Genomic DNA, 12,901 nt, shown 5'->3' on the forward strand with positions numbered 1-12,901 from the left:
GATGATGCTGACTCCCACTTACCTCACCATCAATCAAGCAAAAGAATGCCCAGGATTTAATCACACCCTCTTTGAACCATTACTATAAAATGTCTCACTACCCCCTCCAGGTTGGAACACACAGTTTTGAGGGTATTATCCCACTGTGTTCCCGTTTGATTGGCAAAGCAATAAAGCTATTCTTTTCTATTTCACCCAAAACTATGTCTCTGAGATTTAACTTGATGTTAGGGTAAAGAAACCATATTCAGCTTCACTGTCTCAGCTAGAGGAGAGAAATTCTATTCATCAGCACTCAAAACAGAATGATTTTCTTCCTACCCAACACACCCCATTCCTGTGGCCTTGTTTTTGGCTGTCTGCTTGGCCCAGAGATTTCAGCGTAAACACGGATCTGAATCTGTTCTCAGGTATCACCCTAGGTTCCCAGGGCAATACTGCCACCAAATCACAAGTTCAAGTAAACTCGTGGAGTACATTTGGTAACTTATGTGAACAGACTAACTGCCAACACTGTCCATGTTTTTATTTCAAATGGAAATGGCTCTAACTTTGGGTAAGAAGTACTAGGGCTTCCTCAGGCAATCCTAAATATGTATACTACTGAATATTCAACAAGGAGATCAATAGGAATAATGGGACAATTTTGATACCCCCATATTTCCCTAAAAATAGATAAACAAAAGAAATCTAATGACTTTGGCCTATGTTTTTACCAGTACACTTCTATGCCCATATCTATGACATAATTGGTGGTGCCACTGGTAAAGAACCCACCTGCCAATGCAGGAGACTCAAGAGATGCAGGTTGGATCCCTAGGTGGGAAGATGCCCTGGAGGAAAGCATGGCAACCCACCCTAGCATTCTTGCCAGGAAAATCCCATGGACAGAGGAGTCTGGTGGGCTACAGTTAGGGTCACAAAGAGTTGGACACAAGTAAAGTGATTTAGCATGTATGCATGACATAATTATTGCTCATTCTTAAGTGATTATAATAATCATCATTATCACATAGGTTCTTTACACATAACCAACATTTCCAGTTATAAACAGTAGATTTATAGGAACCTTTTTGCTAGATACTGTCTTTATCAGCTCTCTGTTGTTACTGTGCAATTCTATAAGCTAATTAAATTCATAGGTTCTGTACTGGGTATGAGGGAAACTCCAAGGGCAAAATGAATTCACAGATAAAGGCTGAATAAATCTCTGATTTTCAATGACAAAGTAGTTTCATCTCACGATAATTTTTAATGGATTTTTTTTTTTTTTACAAATTGGAAAATATATAAGCTGATGTTATCTGAGGAATGCTGTTAAGAATGAAGTTAATGTATTTGAAGTAAGAATGTAATTTCTGACTAACATCTTCCTTACTTAAAAAATGATTTTATGGCTATCCAGTTTCAGTTCTGACATACAAAGAACTTAGAAGATATCACTCCCATACTTAGAATAAGAAAAAGCTGACAAACTGAAAATCAACTAATAGTCTTGGCCCTGTTAGAGAACTGAGTTTACAGGACAGACTGCCACCCAGACAAATGTTCCATTTTGGGCTTCAACTGTTTTTCTGCCTTCTCTGGTTTTAATTGGTTATTATATATGATTTCCTTTCACCTCTTCTGCTGTATCAATTATAATACTTCTTTAAAAGTTTTAATATTTGCTCTAGGAGTTTGAAGCACACATTTTAAACTAAAGCCATCTTCAAATAATAACATGATACTGCCTCACGGGTAGGGCAAGCATCCTATAACAGATATTTCCAATTTCTTCTTCCCGTCCCTTATCACAGTACTGTCATTTATTTCATTTACCCACATGTTATAATCATTCAATACATTACAATTATGACTGCACACAATTATGATGGCATTAGCCTATTATCTAATCTTGGTCATTTCAAAAAACAATAAAAAGATCGTGTGGTTTCTAATTTCCAAGTTATTAAATTACTGTACACTTACCATGGGCCAAGCACAATTCTAAATACTTCACGCTTATTTAAGATCCGCATCCTTATGAAACAGTACTATCATTTCTGCTTTATAAATGGCCAAAAGCTGAGGCAGAGAAAGTTTAAGTGACTTGCCCCAAGTCAGACAATTAGTAAGCTGGGTTGTATGGATGTGAAACCAGGCAATCTGGCCCCAAGCCCATGCTTTTAACTCTCCACCCTCTTCAGTACTTCCACATGTATCATCCAGTTTGATGCCAAATCCCTTCATTTACCTAATGATCATTAATGGAGTATTCTTTATGTTCCCCCTAGAGAAGGGAATGGCAACCCACTCCAGTATTCTTGCCTGGAGAATCCCATGGACAGAGGAGCCTGGTGGGCTACAGTCCATAGGGCTGCAAAGAGTCAGACAGGACTGAGCACAATTATGCTCCAGGTACAGAGCCACGTGCTGCAAGATACGAAACAAGTGTCAGACTCAGTGCCTGGTTCAACATCTACAAAAGGAAAGAAACATTAAAAGGGTTCCTCAGGCCTTTCTAGTGTTGCCTGAGGAAATTCAACCTTTCCCCATATCCGTCTCTGACCTACAAATGAGGAGGGTCTGTTGTGAATTCTATACCAGAGTTCTCCAGTTTGTCACCAGGATCCCAGGTGGAAGAAACCTCTGCTCTTATCTACAGGAGAAAAAGTTCTCGATTGTTTTCTACTACTCAGGCTTCAAAGCAAAGAGAAATCCTCTTTCCTCAACAGCATTACAGGCTCTTGTCACCCGTGCGTGCATGTGTGCGTGCATGCTAAGTCGTTTCAGTCGTGTCTGACTCTTTGTGACCCCATGATTGTAGCCCTCCAGGCTCCTCTGTCCGTGGAAGTTTTCCAGGCAAGAATACTGGAATGGGTTGCCAAGCCCTCCTCCAGGGGATCTTCGCAACCCAGGGATCTTCGCGACCCAGGGATCTCCCACGGCTCCAGCACTGCAGGCAGATTCTTTACTGCTGAGCCACCAGGGAAGCCCATCCTGTCATACACGCGCACACAAAAAGCTACATCTGTCTACTGTTCATTTTCTACAAGACCAGATGGCACTGTTTCATGTTCGACTTACTCATCACTCCAGCCTTTCCTGTTCTGCTTTTGGCTAGAAAACATTCCGAGTTTTCTTCCCTCCTTGCACGCAGTCACCTCTATCCCCAGCCGATCGTCTTTTCTAATGCCCTCCCCTCTGAGTGACGCTCTTCCTTATCTGAGTGTTGTTTGGGAACGGGTTGACTCTTGACTCTGCATGCCTTCAAGGGCTTCATTTGGGAGCCAGTTGTTGATCTGGAATAGTTTATTCCTTTGGGCTTCTTAATTCTCCAGCTCCTCTAATCCTCCTGTAAATAGGTGACCGGATCCTGAACTTAAAGCCTTTCTCTCCAAACCCTGAGTTACTGAGAGGCAAAGTGTCAGTATATGTGTAAATGCCGTACTTTTGGAATCTATAGTAAACGGAGGAGATGTGTCTATGGCGTGCGTGCGTGCGAAGTCGCCTCAGTTGTGTCCAACTTGTTGTGACCCTATAGACCGCAGTCCGCCAGGTTCCTCTGTCCATGGGCTTCTCCAGGCTAAAATACTGGGGTGGGTTGCCATTTCCTCCCCTAGGGGATCTTCCCAACCCTGGGATCAAACTGGCACCTCTTAGATCTCCTGCATTGCAGGCAGGTTCTTTATTCTTTCTTGCATGATTATCAAAGTGGGGTTCTGGTATTACTTCAAACCAAAGGGCTGGCTAACCTAAGGTAGCCTAACGTTGCATAGTTAAAAATTCACGTTAACTTGGGGTCGAGTGGAAGCCAAGGAACAAGTGGAGCAAAGAGTGCTGAGTCTGAAGGGTGAGATGGGCCCCGAATTGGGAGGAGGAGGCACAAAGGGATTGACTGTTGGAGGACTGAGGAGATGGAGAAGAGGGTGGAAAGTGACTGGGGATTCAGAGCTGATCAGTGAGAACCGGTGTTTGAGGAAGAGTGGGAAGGGCAATTTACAGAAACCAGGCAGAAACAGACCAGGTCTTGGGATCCAAAGGAACATCTGGAAAGACCAGGGATTTGAAATCTGACAAACCTATTTTCAAACTCCAGCTCCACCACTGCTTGATTTTGGAAATGTTATTTAACCTTCAGGTTATCATCAGTATATCAGGGATTATTATGTCTACCCAGTGGACTGATGTGAGGATTAAAAGGAGGAACATGTATAATACACTTAATGCTTCACACATAGTCAATATTTCATAAATACAACGTCTCTCTTTTCTTTTGCTTCATATTCCTCTCTCCCTCCCTCCCTCATCCACATCCCAATCTTGAGTCACTTCTAAAAACTGGGTTTGTGTCCTCCATCTTAGATAAACATGACTTTAGGAAGTTCTAATAATCATTTCTAATTCTTTTTAATTAGTTTAAAATTATGGGATGGCACCTTTGCCCTTGAAACACCACATTTCTCTCTGAGAATGATCTATTCCCATTCCTGACAGATTGATAAAATCTAAAAAAAAATTCTATTTTTTCCTTTCCACTGAAATGAAATGTTTTTTATCTAAAAACGCATGAAGAGTAGCGCAATAAATAAAATATCTGGACTCTTAAGGAAAAGAATGTCTGGGAATTCCCTGGCAGTCCAGTGGTTAAGACTCAGCACTTTCACTGAGAAAAATAATAATAATAATCATATTGCAGATGTGTGGAATCTAGAAAAATGGTAAACTTATTTGCAAAGCAGAAATAGAGACACAGATGCAGAGAACAAACGTATGGATCTGGCAAGTGGGATGAATTAGCAGACTGGGATTGGCATATATTCACTACTATGTATAAAACCGGTGACTAATGAGAACCTACTGTATAGTTCAGGGACCTCTGCTCAGTGCTCTGTGGTGATATAAATGGGAAGAAAATCCAAAAGAGGGGATATATGTATACATATAGCTGGTTCACTTTGCTACAGAGCAGAAACTAACACAATACTGCAAAGTAACTATACTCTAATAAAAATTAGTTTTAATTAATTTTCAAAAAGAACTTTCACTGCCATAGTCCCAAGTTGAAATCCCTGGTCCAGGGAACTAAGATACTGCAATGTGTGGTCAAGAAATAAAAAGAAGAGGGGAATGTCTTCACTCACCGGAAACCAAAACAGTGATCAAAACTTAGCACTGAATTCTGAGCAAAAGGGTCAAAATTTGTGTAAATTATCTAACGGACTTATCACAAGTCCACAATATGAATTCCAAAATTCTGATGCAGATTTGAAAGATGTAAGCAAAACTGAATTATATATATACATATATATATATATATAAAATAAGGATCCAGTCAAATACTTCAATTTTACTGAAACTCCATGCCTAAATAAAGTATTGCTTGAAATAAATAGAACATCATATAAGAAAGCTTTCAGTTTATGTAAAGGGATTTCACAAGTAGCGTTTTTTGCTATAACTGGATTTGACCTATAAGGTAAGGAAATTATAACGTACAGAGGTGGTTGGTAAACCTTTTACCCAGTGATATGTTTCTTTAAATGGAATCTTCTGCGGAAGACCTGCATTTAGAGCAAAATGTAACAGAAGTGGGAGTGAGAACCTGGAATCCATCCACTCTAGTAACACACATTCTCTCTCCCATTTCTGACTATGACAGAAACTTTGAGCACCACCACCACCCCTCCCCATTCATGTAGCCCCTAGGGCTTTAGAATCCACCGGATTCACCACTGCTCTAAAACATCACTGATCTATGTGTCTTTATTTTCCTAAATTGTATATTGTAACCAATTACTGTGCCAGTAAATAAATTTTAATGAATCTTAACTATTATATCTTTGTGGCCTATGGCATAAATTTTGTTGGTAATAAAAAGAAGCTCAGTTTTTTTAGCCATTTATTTTTATTTATGTATTTATAATTTATTCATTATAAATACCATGCTCTTTTTCCTTATCAAATAAATGTTTAGTTTAAACCTAAGACTGTTGAATAACTTGGGTTGTCTTAAGCCTTCTAGTTGCTAAGTCCACAAATCAGAAACAGAGATGTAAAGGTATTTCAGATACTTTAAATGTAACAAATGGCATGAGCATACTTACTGTAATCCATAAAATTGCATGATGTCATTTCTCTTAATAACACTGGGGATGTGTTTATTATCCAGGCCTTGGTATCATGTCTGTATTAATTTTCACAGTAATGGGCATCCAAATACCCTCAGCGTATTTGTCTTTTTCATGTGGAACACAAGAGTAAGTGTTACTTGGGCTCCTAATTGCTGGGTTTCTAACAGAAGAAGTTCTTTGGCTCCTAAAGCTGCAGGATTTTCTCAAAATATGTCATCTCTGACCAGTTCTCAGCATGATTCAAGATGTTACAGTCTTTAACAAGCAGCATTTTCTGGAGATCACTTCAGATATTTCTTCTGCTCAACAGGCCTTTGGCTGTCCACACCAAACCTATCCTATAACACTGTGACTTGTGAATAGTACTGATCAGAGCACACAAGTATTGGTAAGTGCCTGCTTAATGGGCAAGTCTTCCTTACCACTAGCCCTAAGTTTGATTCATAGATATCTAACAAAACTGGCCCAGGAGCTTATTAAGATAGTATGCACACCATTAAAGTAATAGGATTTGTGCTGGCAATAATTATTAACCTAGTCATGTTGGATCACTACCAGATATATGACACCCAAGTCCCAGTGTAATTTTCTTCTCTTCCTTTAATATATAATATGGAATTCAGCTTTAGTAATCAACACATTCATTCAACAACTAAATATTTAGTGCCTCATATATGCAAGACAGGACTTCCCAGGTGGTGAAGTGGTAAAGAATCCACCTGCCAACACAGGTAGACACTAAAGACATGGGTTCGATCCCTGGATCAGGAAGATCTCCTGGAGTGGAAAATGGCAAGCTGCTCCAGTATTCTTACCTGGAAAATTCCATGGACAGAGGAGCCTGGTGGGCTACAGTCCATGGGGTCGCAAAGAGTCAGACATGATGGCATAACAGCACACACATATGCAAGACACTAAAGTAGGTATGACAGAGTATCCAAACACATGAAAGGCATCACTTTGGCTTCAAGAATATTAAAATCTGGTATTAAAATACAATACAAATAAAATACAACTTGTAAACCAGCACTAACAGTAACAATCGTCATACTTACTGTATAATTTACGTGCTAGCCAATGTTCTAAAATTTTCAACTCCAAGTTACTAAATAAGGATAGCTATGGATCCTTTCCTCATGGAGTTCATCTTTCCATGAGAGAAACAAGAAGCAAATACATGAAGAAGTGATAAGTTTTATGATGGAGGAAGTTCAGGCTGTAATAAAAGATGTCACTGGAAGTGCCTGACATGGCCTAGGAAGATCCGAGAAGGCTCCCAGAGAAAGTGATAATAAAGTTAACACTCATTTGAGTCTGAGCCAGGACAAAAACCAAGCAGAACTGCCAAGAATCTGGAGCTGAAGTGTCATAAAAGTATTTGAACTCACAAGTCACGTAAGTAGAAATGTTATAAACACCAAAGCTTCTGCTCTCAAATCCTTAGTCTATCCCTGTCCATTGCTGTGCTTGATTTAGTCTTCCCTTTTGAATACCTTCTATTGATTTGTGATTTTGGAAGTCAAGGATTTGTCAGAACCACCAGAGACCTTCGCTGGTAGCTCAGATGGTAAAGAATCTGACTGGGTTTGATTCCTGGGCTGGGAAGATTCACTGGAGAAGGTAATGGCTACCCATTCTCGAGAATTCTTACCTGGAGAGTTTCATGGACAGAGGAGCCTGACAGGGTCCATGGGGTCACAAATAGTCGGACACAACCGAGTAACTAACACTTTTACTTTCACTAGAGAGCTTGCTACAACAGATAACATAACAAAGCACAGGTTTCTTGTTAAGATGCCATGATACCCATTACAAGATTGGCAGGATAGGGTAAGCAGAGAGACGGGTAGTTTACAACCATTCCTTTTGGAGCCCCATGGGTATACAGGTAATATTTTTTCCAAATCCAAAATACACTTTGTAATCTAAGTGAGGTATTGGAAGGCCTCTAGAAAATTGGCTCAAGATTCAAGTCAAACTCAGGTTTCCTTCTGGTGAGATTCTGGGTTTCCTCTAGCTTTATTTTGCATACATTCTTAGGAATGCAGATGCACTAACCCAGGAAGGATAGATCTGAAGTACTAAGCCCTCTGTTACAAAAGTAGAAAGACAACTCGATTTTTACAAATAGGTATGTATTAAGAGGTGTGTTCAGAGAAAGGAAGATTAAGTTCCAGGGAGTCTGGAGAGTTGATTCATGAGATGAGGGGAGTTTTGAAGAATCTTGAGTCTGAAATTACAGTCCAAGAGCCAGAGTAACTTGAGAGGGGACTAGAAATTGTAAGACGGATATTCCTTCCATGTCATTATATTTTTGATCTTATGTCATTCTGAAGTCCAAATCAGTTTAAGTGCCATGGCACCATATAAAGACATGATGAGCCATGTCTCTTTCTCTATAGTCAGCAACTTGCCCTCACTGAAGATACAACAGATATTATATATGTGCGTGTATGTGTATGTATGTATACTTATACAGAGAGTACCTGTTGTGTGTTTTCCCCTGTGCCCCTTAACTCTCACCCACAAATAATGGATTAGGTATCGGCAGGACAGGAATGAGAGGAGACCAATGCATTTAAATAAGGAGTGAAAGAGATAGTCTGTATATATTAATAGAATCTCAATATCTCAGAAAATCACTTTGTTCCTGATTCTTCTCCTATAATACACAAGGTTACTTTCTTAGATCTGTATATATATATAATATTGAAGAAAATTATTTTTGAGGTTTCCCTCCAAATTAAATAAGAAAAAGATGAGAAATGCATGTTATAGTAAAGCCCACAGTAAGCAGCTTCTCTGTTGGGTTCACTTGAATATTACATGGGTTAAACAAAGGCCTGCCTACAAGAATGACTTCTCTCTACTCCAAGAGTTTTACACTTGGCTTTGACGACTTACGGGACTCTTGTGCTGTGAAACTTCCCACGCTGAGTGAGGCCCACTGACTCTTCTCTGACAGTGATATTTAGTATTAGAAGAAATAGACATTAAATGTCTGTAATCTGACTTCTGTCTTCTCCTTTACACTGAACTTTCTCCTGAAAGGTTAACAGTGATCTCATTCTTGCCAAACCTCTTCCTCCATTCCTTCTACCGTCTTCACCTCATTGCTCCACCTGCCACAGGCACCTCTTTGGAACATTCTCCTTGTGCTTTGGGAATCCAGCACTATCACCATTTCCCTTGGAACTTTTTGACTTTCTTATATATCTTGACACTAAATAAATATCTGATATTTCTTAATGTCAAAAATTATATCTTACAGTTCTATCTCACCATTTTATTAATTAACCTCACTTGAATCCCATGAAAATACTGAGACGAATGAAAGACAGGAACAGGTTTTACAGATGAGGCTAGGGCAGTGTAAATAAGGTCATAAGGTCAAAAGACTCAGGAATGATAGGAGCCAGCATTGCAAACTAGGGCTTCTAACTGTTGATTTAGTGTCTTTTTTTTTTTTTTTTTTTTTGGCACATTTAACATATACCCTTCTTTCCAACAGAAAAAGTGAAATTTTCTTCATAAATGTGGCTCAGGTCATACTATAGTACAGTTCTTGATCCACGACAGGATCGAGATTTTCAAGTTTCTAAATCCCCACATAGTTTTCATGGCATTTATGATTCATACATTGTAAGCTAAGGGAAGAAAATGAACAAAACACCTAAACCAAAATCCTAGGGGAGATGAAGGTAAGATTTCAGAAAACTGGAGAAGCCTGTTTAGAAGGTAAACTACTTTTTCATATCCTAAGGACATTACCTGTGCTATCACTCTAGGATATTTCAGCCGAGGTCTCAGGTTGCTCAGTGCTTAAAAAGCAAATATAGTTGAGAGATAATAATATTGTGGTTCCATCACATCAGTACCAGATTTCAGAGGTCATAGAAAGCTATCCCATTTCAAGATCGTGTGGTTCAAATCTGCTTTTCAAGAATGAAAAAGGTCTAGCCCAGAACTGTTAAACGACCTACACAAGGTCACACAAGAGTTTATGTTCAGTCACGACTAGAACTTGGATCTAAACTATGTGGTTCAGTATTTGTTCTCGCTTTCCATGTTTTAGTTAAAACATCAAGCTCTCTGCTTATAAGAATACATTCATTTCAGGCCCTTCCCAAAATAAATGAATCAGAATCTCTGGGAAAATAAGGCCCCAGGTTCAGTATATTTTCTGAAGCTATCCAAGTGACTTTAACGTGTAGCAATGGGTAAGAATTAGTGTCCAGCCAGCTGTACAGTAAAATATTAGCAATTATACAAATCATTCCTTACAGACTAAGATACATTACAAGACAGACTATAATCTAATTTGTGTATAATTTTATTTGGGGGATAATTTTCTAAATCTAACAGGTATTACCAGTAATATCCAAGGCAATAAAAATGAAGACTTCAATAGCTATTGCTTTATTGGCTTCACTAGCAATTTTTTACTTATCTGTTAGTGGTAGTGTTAAACAGAGGAAAAAAATCATAAAACAATTCCTAGGATTTCTGTGGCATTTTACTCCATCTTCTAGATATCTTTACCTCCAGGGTGTACAGAAATAAGGCAACAGCAGATTGAGGGCAGGAGGAAAAGAGGACAACAGAGGATGAGATGGTTGGATGGCGTCACTGACTCAATGGACATGAGTTTGGGTAAAGTCTGGGAGTTGGTGATGGACAGGGAGGCCTGGTGTGCTGCGGTTCATGGGGTCGGAAAGAGTCGGACATGACTGAGCAACTGAACTGAACTGAGATAAAATTTATTGAGATATAGATTTAGATATCTTTGAAGAGATTGAAGACAAGAAAGTTTCAGGCTGTGTATGTTTCATCCTTTCTCCACGGTTGAGAAGGACACTGTTCTTACTATTCAGTTGCTAAGTCGTGTTTGACTCTTTGTGACCCCATGTATTACAGCACACCAGGCTCCATGCCCTTCACCGTCTCGCAGAGCTTGCTCAAATTCATGTCCATTGAGTCAGTGATGTCATCCAACCATCTAATCCTCTGTTGTCCCCTTCTCCTCCTGACTTTAATCTTTCCCAGCATTAGAAAAGCTGAGTTTTCTAATGAGTCAGCTCTTTGCATCAGGTGGCCAAAATATTGAAGCTTCAGCATCAGTCCTTCCAATGAATATTCAGGACTGATTTCCTTTAGGATTAACTGGTTGGATCTCCTTGCAGTCCAAGGGACACTCAAGAGTCTTCTCCAACACCACAATTCAAAAGCATCAATTCTTTGGCACTCAGCCTTCTTTATGGCTCAACTCTCACATCCATATATGACTACTGGGAAAACCATAGCTTTGACGAGATGGCCCTTTGCTGCAAAGTAATGTCTCTCCTTTTTAATATGCTGTCTACATTGGTCATAGCTTTTCTTCCAAGGAGTAAGCGTCTTTTAATTTCATGGCTGTAGTCACCATCTGCAGTGATTTTGGAGCCCAAGAAAATAAAGTCTGTCACTATTTCCATTGTTTCCCCATTTATTTGTCAGGAAGTGATGGGACTGAATGCCATAATCTTAGTTTTTTGAATACTGAATTTTAAGCCAGCTTCTTCACTCTCCTCTTTTACCTTCATCAAAAGGCTCTTTAGTTCCTCTTCACTTTCTGCCATTAAAGCGGTGTCATCTGCATATCTGAAGTTATTGACATTTCTGCATATTTAACTTATATGCAGAGTACACCATGAGAAACACTGGGCTGGATGAAGCACAAGCTGGAATCAAGACTGCCAGGAAAAATATCGATAACCTCAGATATGCAGATGACACTACCCTTATGACAAAAAGATGGAGAAATAATGGAAACAGTGGCAGACTTTATTTTGGGGGGCTTCAAAATCACTGCAGATGGTAACTGCAGCCATGAAATTAAAAGACACTTACTCCTTGGAAGAAAAGTTATGACCAACCTAGACAGCGTATTAAAAGGCAGAGACATTACTTTGTCAACAAAGATCCATCTCGTCAAGGCTATGGTTTTTCCAATAGTCATTTATGGATGTGAGAGTTGGACTATAAAGAGAGCTGAGCACCAAAGAATTGATGCTTTTGAACTGTGGTGTTGGAGAAGACTCTTGAGAATCCCTTGGACTACAAGGAGATCCAAGCAGTCCATCCGCAATGAAATCAGTCCTGGGTGTTCATTGGAAGGACTGATGCTGAAGCTGAAACTCCAATACTTTGGCCACCTGATGTGATGAGCTTACTCATTTGAAAAGACCCTGATGCTGGGAAAGATTGAAGGTGGGAGGAGAAGGGGATGACAGAGGATGAGATGATTGGATGACATCTCCGACTCAATGGACGTGAGTTTGGCTAAACTCCGGGAGTTGGTGTTAGACAGGGAGGCCTGGCGTGCTGCAGTCCATGGGGTCGCAAAGAGTTGGACAGGACTGAGCGACTGAACTGAACTGAACTGAACTGATTGACATTTCTCCCAGTAATCTTGATTCCAGTCTGTATTTTATCCAGCCTGGGATTTCTCATTATATACTCTGTATATAATTTAAATAAGCAAGGTGACAATATACAGCCTTGACATACTTCTTTCCCAATTTGGAACCAGTCTGTTGTTCCATGTCCAGTTCAAACTGTTACTTCTTGACCTGCATACAGGTTTCTCGGGAGGCAGGTAAGGTGGTATTCCCATCTTTTTAAGAATTTTCCACAGTTTGTTGTGATCCACACAGTCAAAGGCTTTAGCATCGTCAATGAGGCAGATGTTTTTCTGGAATCCCCTTGCTTTTTCTATGATCCAATGGACATTGGCAATTTGATCT

Source organism: Budorcas taxicolor, chromosome 6 (assembly GCF_023091745.1).
Source record: "Budorcas taxicolor isolate Tak-1 chromosome 6, Takin1.1, whole genome shotgun sequence".
Taxonomy (NCBI): domain Eukaryota; kingdom Metazoa; phylum Chordata; class Mammalia; order Artiodactyla; family Bovidae; genus Budorcas; species Budorcas taxicolor.